Raw genomic sequence first — 9,737 nt, forward strand, 5'->3', positions numbered from 1 at the left:
GGCTGGTGTAATTGACTTTTAAGTGATGATTTTGAATGATAAATTTATGAATGGAGTTCATTTAGACTTGTATTAAGTACCTATTATTTTTGGTGGTGGTGGTGGTGAATAATGTTGTATAATTAATACCAATTTATTTGTTGTCACTTCTTAAAATGCAAGCGAAGCAAGCAATACATTATGGTGAAAACTTTTTTTGCGTTCCTCTAAATATGTCCATGAGTGTGTATTTGTTCTATAGGTAGTACCTACCTAATAAATCTAGCGGTTGGATACCACAAGCCGACAACATCTACTTAAGTATTAACTATAGGTACTTTATTTTTAGGATTCCGTACCACAAAATGAAAAAAACTGAACCCTTATAGGATCACTTTGTTGTCCGTCCGTTCTTCAAGATATCCAGTTGAAATTAAAACCATATATATATATACTCAGGTCTACAGTCCCTTGAAGCTGTGAAAAAAATAAAACTTCTAATATTATTATCTTCGGTTACCGCGATAATAGTTACTCATGAAATAAAACTATGAAAACGGATTATATCGCGTATTTTGAATTGATAATACATCCCGATAATACGCGATATAATTCGTTTTCATAGTTTTATTTCATAAAACTTCTAAGTTAACTAAAAAAAAAGATACGGCCGTTTATGCCGCAAAAAACTTATAATATATTTAGACACTCTCAAGGGAATCAAAATTTACTTAAATCATCAACTAACCGTTGACCTAGAACTATGAAATTTGGCAAGTAATATCATCTTACACTACAAGTACAGGGAAAAATCTGAAAACTATACATATATTTGTAAAAGATAAATTAAAAAAGTTACATTTGTACGGAAACCTCGGTGGGCGAGTCCGACTCGCACTTGGCCGGTTTTTTTATTAAAACAATAAAATATATATTTTATTTCATTATTATATTAAAACAATTGCAGCAGACAACGCGAATAATTACGTACACTTCTGGCTCCGACTGTGCAATGGGTCAACAAAAAATATTTTGTCATTGGTTTAATTGCTGAGCTGATTCTCATGAGTGATGAGGCTTTTTACAGCTTGTTTTTGTGTCATTATCATTAAGCTTTAATTAAGAAAGACGTGTACAGAAACAAATGGGTTCGTTACACTAAGGATTTTTAATAGGTAAGTATCTTTATTGTAGAGTAGGTACTACTACAGTACAGACTCGATATCGGGCGCTCGATTCTGGTTTATTTGTTGTTTGCTTCAGAATAAGAAATTAAAATCAGCAACGAGCTCCGGGATCTGTGCTCCGGGTTGAAAAAGAACTTCAAAATTCAACTCAGGTTAAATACTTGTCTGGCAAAATACCTGTGATGCTTATGAATTAGTCATTCGTGGGTATAAATGTGTAAAGTAATAATTTATTTAAGCTTCGTCCAATATGATTATTAATTAATAATTATTAACAATTAGCATTACAACAAATTAGGCAATTAGTAAAATATAGAAGAATTAACTTTTTTGTCAATGTTAATTACACCTTCATATTTCCTGAATGATTAGATTCTTAATCATGAGTATCCGATTCCCATAATACCTATGATGGGTTGAAAGAATGGCATACTTATCATTGAAGATCTTTTAATATTTTCCTTTCGATTTCGTAAAATGACTAAGTATACGAGAAGCATTTAACTTTACTTGGCAATAGTACATGACCTATGTAACTTAAATAGTTAAATTGATTACCTTATCTCATTTCATCACTACCTATAACTGAGCAGCTTTCACAACATCATCCCAGTGTCACATCACATAATTCATTAGATATAAAACATCCCACAAACCTTACGGACCCAGACGACGGACTTCGCGGGCACTGGATCCGAAATTATAAATGTATAACAAAACTGAGCAGCTGCTGGTGGTCAAACTCAAACCCCGTAGACAATGTTCCAATTGCCAACCGTAGTTTACAATGAACTACAACTGATAAAGGGGTTTGCTGGTGGTATCTATGCATTTGCTTGCATATGTAACCTCTATTACTAAAATAATTTAGCTTTGTGTACATAACGTATAGAAAGGGTACCTACTTAATAAACATTCATACTTAATACTACAAATTTAAATGATATTAAAATTATAAATAGTAATTTATGTAATTTTTGGCTAGTAGCTGTATGGTAAATCATGAACTTGATCGTTTTGAATTTTTTAATTCATTTTGTAAATTTCGAGTTTTGGTTGTCACCTGACGATATATATACAAAGTTTAGTTAGTTAGTATTTAACTAAGCAAGTTAAGTTACTCAATAAAGTGGTTTGATCACTTTGATTAGTGTCCACGGTCATCAGATTATGTGTTACTTATTACAGTCACGAACGTTAGGATTATTTAAACTTTAATGCCCATACGTAAATCTGTCTACACTTAGCGGACGACTTTATGCCTGAAAAATTTCTGCGCAGCTGCGTTAAAAAACTAATTGAAATTAGAACAATTAATTATGTTTTTGTTTTGCTATTACATATTTATAAATTTTGTATAATTTCCTAAATAGATAATATATGTACAAATTGTTTCGTTGTCATTTTGCGTGAACTTAATCTTTTTTTGTATGCATCGACAAATATAATGTATCACTAAAATTTGCAATGCACGAAAAACAGATGACACTCCAGAAAAAAGAGATTTATAAACATCATCGAGTAGCAAACATGCATCACTATAATAAGATTTTCTTCCACTAATTAATGTTCAAATTATTCCACCCACTCCACCCTTATTAGTTGCACATGCACTGAACAGTGTGTTAAGCTCTGAGCTTACACTTCACCCCTCGACCGCGTCAGGCGAGCGCTCGCGCAGTGTCTCGGATCTACACTGCGGCGCGCGACGATTATTTCGCCGATTAGAAAAGCTTCATATATCTTCCAACAAATCCGTATTCATTTGTTTTGTTACTGGATCTGATAGCAGACTATTATTTAAATATTGGTCATGCCCACTGAGTAAAGGAGCGGTGTGTCGTTGCCCTCAAGCTTTAAAAAAACAGACAGGTCTTTACTTTAAATTATATTTTTTTATTAGTATTTTCATTTGATAAAGGAGTGGCCGAAAGTCGACCTTGTTGATTCTCTTTTTTATTTATGACATTAGTAAGATTCTGACTTTTGACAAATGTCATCATTGCCGCACATTTTCGAACAAGTTGTTAAAAACACTGCCAATGATTAATACAGTACGTTTCTTTTTGTTGTCGATCATTGGAATTAATTTTTGTTTGAAAATTTTTATTTTTATTTTTTGTTCTAATTAAAAAAAATATTAACGTTAGAGCATTTCTGAGAAGTAACCCTACGTGGGATTTCAGGGTTTGTCCAATGGTGACCTTAGGTCAACCTGTATATGTACCTACAATGCACATGAATGTAATGGGATAAGGATGTGACGAAGCCATCGCCCACCGCTTTTCACCCGTAGGTACAGTCAGTCACCACAAAGACAGAACTATTGGGTACTAGCAAGTCGTACCAGAGCGCTCCTGTCACCCGATTCACAGCGCCTCTTCCTCTGGATTGCCTTAGGGGACCGTTCAAGTTCAAAGTAGAGTCGCGAGAGCTGCGTTTTCGAGGTTAGATGTATTGCCCTTGAGCCATCTTAGACATCGCTTTTTGGGGGGCTATAAATATCTTTCTATGGTGATACCATTATTCCGTGTATCTACGAGATAAAATAAACATTTTTTATCTATTTATCATCTAAACATTCTAAACTATTTTGTGTTTTAAGACTTTTAAGATCGTTCCTATTTTTGTTTGAATTGTGCAATATGTGCATGGATCACGTAGAGGACTACGAGGAAATTAACTGTAAGGTTTTGTCAAAAATAAAACATTATTAACATAGAATAGATATGCATAATATCTACCCACATAATGAGGTTCAACGGTTTTTGTTTTTTACGAATTTAAATATTGTGATTGGGTTATAAAACACCATACCAACCCAAGCAGGCACCTAATAACACTGTCCCATAACCAATGCACTTTTGTGGTATCTAGGTACACTTTACGAAAAACTTTCACACTGTTAGTTTCGGGGTTTTCATAGTAAATTAAAGTCATGTCTAGATGAGTCGCTCCTCGGATAGCCTGGAGCGAATTAGGCACCAGACCTCATTATGCCCTCCCCCCACTAGATGGTGTGCTCAAAACACTGCACCTATGCAATTAAAACTTCACAAGGCCTGTAAGAAAGGTATAATTATTGTCGTTTACAATACAAATGTAACATACGGCGAGCCTTTAGCTTTGTCCCCGCTACACAAGCTTGCGGCGACTCTCGAAGCATGGCATACAGTGAAGCAACTCAATTAAATATTCCAACCGATTTAGGAAAAGAAGGTTATGTACATAACAGTACTTGAGGCGATGGCTCGTTAAGTTTGTGGTTATTGATTAAGCAACAAGTCTTTAGGTAAGGTTGTCCCAGTGCTACTATTTACAAGTCTGCGCGCACCCAAGCGAGATGTAGGTACCTCACTCGTATCGTATCAAAAGTTTGGAACTTCATTTTTATTTGCGTGCGTGTGTCATGTAACCCCATGTTGTACTTAAACTAAAAACTTTTTATTTCAAAACATTAAACTGTCATCTTAATTCGGAATAAAACGGATATATATAAGTATGTAGTTTTTATGCTGGATGTACTAAATAGCAAATACCGAAACGTGCACGCCAATGTGTATTAGGTTAGTTAGAGTTTTTAATAATCGTTAGACACGTCATGGCCACATTTTAATGATGGCATTTCACATGAAAAGTTGGCAATCCCAGCTGAGGCTAGACCTACAACCATGCCTACTAATATTACCGAAAGTGAAATCGAATCCCGAAAATCATGCATAATAGACTATGATTCATAGAAGTTACCCACATAGAAGAACATAAATTAGATATTTATATGTGAGAGTATGTTTTATCTCAATCACATCCAGTCACATTGATCTTGGTTAAATATTTGCAATTAACTGTATTTGGGAAGGCCCGAATGTGCACTTATTTTAATTTTACTTTTGCCGTTAAGTGGAATTTTAATATGCGCTAATTACTTGGTTATGCAAATTTTTACCTACCTAAGTACTGTTTTTGTGAAAAACTAGTTTCTGTCTTAAAATAATCTTAAACGGGTCGCTATACTTATATATAAGGTCGAGTCTCACGGGGGTTTTATAGTTTTTGTCTATAAGAACCTTCTGAAGCTAGTCCATGGGCCAGCCAAGATATCGGTATAATTTGGGGGTACCAAATTTCCTTTTCACATCAGTTAGATAAATTTATAATGATGTTAAAAAACTATGATTGCCATCTCAAAATGGTAGCTAAACAAAATGGCCGCCAATCCAAGATGGCGGATATTGAGTTTTAAAAAATCAACCATAACTCGAGAAATATTTATCCGATTTCATTAATTTTTGTTTTAAATCATACCTCTATATGTGTGCTTGAAATATTGTTCTATATATTGTATCAATAAAGTCAACCCTTAATTAGTAATTAAAGAAATATTTAAAAAAATCCAATTTTTTTGTGATACTTTTTTTTTAAAATCAGGTTTTTACAAAATATCTGTTACAGTACAAAAAAGTTTTAAATGAGGAAAAATATTGTATTAAATTACCTTTAATTTGACGTATAACTTGTATGGGTCGGATCACTGAGAACACATGGAAACATGAATTTGATTTTACTTCCGTTGAAATTCACCCTTGACTAAATAACTGCGTACAGAACAAAAAGCTTCAGATAGAAGTAGTAGAGTACAAAAATTATGTTTTCCCCTCACTAGCTCGGAAAGTTGTCTTTTATCCTTCAATACAAGCGGGGAAAAACGCGTTTTATCCACTAGTGGGGAAAGTAATTTGACCTTGGATGGAGCGTGTTTAAGAGCCAACAGGAGTGGTCATTTCTCCATACAAACGTACTCGACTGTTTCCTCCCTGGTTTTTGAAGCTAGAGGAATGATTTTTTCAACACAGATTAATATTGTCAATATCTGTGTCGGTGTGTTTTGCTTTTTTTGATATTTTTGTTTTTTAAGGCGCTAGAGCCCTTCAAACATGGCCAAAAATGGCCTCACTGACTATGCCGCAATGAGAGGCGTGGTATTCAAAACTGGTATCAATTAGCCAAAAAATCAAAACAGTCCGACACAGACAATTTCATAATCATTTAGATTTCCAAATTTGGTTACGATTGCTTAAGTTTTGGAGGAGGAAACAGTCGAGTACGAAACCTCGATTTTTGAGATTTTTACGCAGGATTTTTCGCCTAAGCTGCAGTTGTCCTTATCGCACTAATTTTAGGGGCGGGGTCAAGTTTCTAAATACGTACACGGACAGAAAAGTGATGGGCAATAGTCGACATTGAAAGTCGATAATCTAGTGATGTGATAAGTTATCGATAAACCATAACAAAGTCGCGATTTGCCTCTTAGTAGGCGAAGTAAGTAAAGTGAGTATGCACTTTGGCCTCAGGGGATATCGTTTAACACTATTTATTATTCCTTGGTTCATACAAAGCTGAGCTGACGCACTAGCTACGAGATTAAGTCCTGGCTACCCCCCAAAAAGGGAGGGGAAAAGTCGGCTTCTGCGGTCCAGTTTGCCTCTATTTCTACCTATCTCTTGATATGAGATCAAATTTGGTATAAATTTTGTGTAAATTAGGGACGAATAATTTATTTTAGAAATAATAGTTTCACATTTTCATACACAAATCTGAATATACGAACGAAAAATTAAAACTATATATAATTTTTGGTCACAGATTTGCTCTTTAGAAGCTAATTGTGGTGATTTGCACTAAAAATTAATTACACAATTTAGTTTATTCATTCTTTATTTAGAAAAGTATCAGTTCTAAGTACGTATTATTATATTGCTTTATATTTTACAATTTTCACTATTATTCAAAAATTTATTTTAAACAAAGTATTAATTTTATTAAAACTATTGTGACGTGATCTCATGAAAGGGGCTCCACGAGGCGAAATACTGTTTACGCCAATTATTTTCTTTTTTTTTTTAATTTACAACAAAGACGAAAGTTCGAGAAAAATGTGGTTACTTAATAATTGCCTAACTTGTTGAAAAAATTACTTTACATAATATCAATTTATAACCGTAGTATATTCCATGATATGTTTTAAATACACCATATTATTTCCTAATTTTTAAAAGAATATATAATACCTTTAAAATAATATCTGTCTGTCTGTCTGTCAATCTGCCTGTCCGTCTGTCACCAGGCTGTATCTCGTGAACCGTGATAGCTAAAAAGTTGCAATATTCACGGATGATGTATTTCTGTTGCCGCTATAACAACAAATACTAAAAACAGAATAAAATATTTTTTTAAGTGGGGCTCCCAAACAACAAACGGGATTTTTTGCCGTTTTTTGCGTAATGGTACGGAACCGACTCGCACTTGGCCGTTTTTTGTTAATAGCTTTGAACTTTTTTTATGTGGGAATAAACGCTTCGAATACATTTTTCTAGACATCATTCTGAATCTAATGAGGTATCATACGTATTTTTAGGAGTTAGTATCTCTATTAGTGGCAGCCGTACAAGCCCAATTTCAAAGAAAAACCGCAAATCGATGTACAGGTTAGCAGTTTGGCACACGCATACTAACAGGTAACAAAATTTTTGACCCGCAGTTTCTAAAAAAAAATCCCTTAGGAGGGGTATGCTGAAACATTTTTTTTGTATGAAAAAAAAAACATATTTTTTTTTCAAAAACCTATCGTGTGTGGTATCATACGAAAGGGCTTTTAATTATACCACATCATTACATTTTAGCCATTTTTTTGTAAATTAAAACAAATAGAATTTTCAGAACACACCAAATTTGGGGTCAAGTTAAAGGGTTAAGTAGAACTGTGTCACTTTGTATTGAAAAAAAAAACTAAATAAATTTTTTATTGCTTTTTTGGGGTTACATATGAGGATATCACGTATCATTTGTACAAAAAAAATCAGCCATATCGTAACTGGAGGAGCCCAAACTCGGTATGTTTTGAAAATTCTTTTTCTTTCAATTTAAGAAAAAACCGGCCAAGTGCGAATCGGAATCGGGCGCCGAGGGTTCCGTACATTACACAATTTAAACAATGTATTTTTATGTGAAACGTGAGTGAAAGGTAAATTGCGGTTTACGATTTATAACGTATTAAAAAAAAACTACTAACTAGATCTCGTTCAAACCAGTTCTCGGTAAAAGTTGGCAAGGTAATGTACATCATATATTTTTTCAGTTTTATCATTCTCTTATTTTAGAAGTTACACATTTTACCACTTTGGAAGTGTCTCTCGGTCTCGCGCAAACTATTCAGTTTAGAAAAAAAATATATCAGAAACCTCAATATCATTTTTGAAGACCTATCCATAGATACCACACACGTATGGGTTTGATGAAAAAAAAAATTTTTGGGTTTCAGTTCTAAGTATGGGGAACCCCTAAAATTTTTTTTTTCCTATTTTTGAGTGAAAATCTTAATGCGGTTCACAGAATACATCTACTTACCAAGTTTCAACAGTTCTTATAGTTTCGGAAAGAAGTGGCTGTGACATACGGACGGACGACAGACAGACAGACATGACGAATCCATAAGGGTTCCGTTTTTTGCCATTTGGCTACGGAACCCTAAAAATGGCTAAAATGCAATGATGTGGTATATTTTCAGAATCGCTTCAAAAAGCCCTTTCGTATGATAGATGAGAAGTATACGATAGGTTTAAAAAAAAAAGTTTTTTTTTATACAAAAAAAGGTTTCAGCACTCCCCTCCTAAGGGAATTTTTTTTAGGAACTGCGGGTCAAAATTTTTGTTTTGACTAGTATATACGTGTACCAAACGGCTAACCTGTACATCGATTTGCGGTTTTTTTATGCGAACAGCTTACACTATTTTTTTCACCACCTTGAACCTTTTGTAGACTAGACTATTGTCCCAAAATATTGGGCGACGACCTGGCCTAGCCTAGTAGCCTGGTCTGGCCTAGGAGGTAGTGACCCTGCCTGTGAAGCCGATGGTCCTGGGTTCGATGATATGATATGATGAGCACAGATATTTGTTCCTGAGTCATGGGTGTTTTCTATTTGTATTTAAGTATTTATATATTATGTATATCGTTGTCTGAGTACCCATAACACAAGCCTCCTTGGGCTTACCGTGGGACTTAGTCAATCTGTGTAAGAATGTCCTATAATATTGATTTAATATTTATTATTATTTATTTATTTATTGGGTTTCATATTTATTCCGATAAGAATTAGGAGCTCTTCAATTTATACCTATTTTTATCAAAATCTGACACATAAATAAAAAAACGGACCATCAATAAAACTGTATAATTACATCAAAGTAAGAAATATCATATGTCACATGTTTCTTTATTATGATAATTTTATCTAACCTGAGGCTTTCTTTTTTTCTATTCAACGGAGCCGGAGAGCGGCAAATTTGTTTTTCAAGACGCTTGCTCGAAAAGATCTTATTTCATGCAGGTGTACTGAAGGGAAAAGGCCTATATTGTTCCCGCGGGAGTTATAGCTTTCTTTTTTAATTAGGTATGTCACTAATTCATACGAACCAAGTAAGTTATAAGTAAAATACTTTGTTTAAAATCAAGGTATAAGGGAGTTTTACTTTTAAAATACTCACGACTATAATTTAATATTTTTGTTTATCA

This window comes from Cydia strobilella, chromosome 2, assembly GCF_947568885.1.
Source record: "Cydia strobilella chromosome 2, ilCydStro3.1, whole genome shotgun sequence".
Classification (NCBI taxonomy): Eukaryota; Metazoa; Arthropoda; class Insecta; order Lepidoptera; family Tortricidae; genus Cydia; species Cydia strobilella.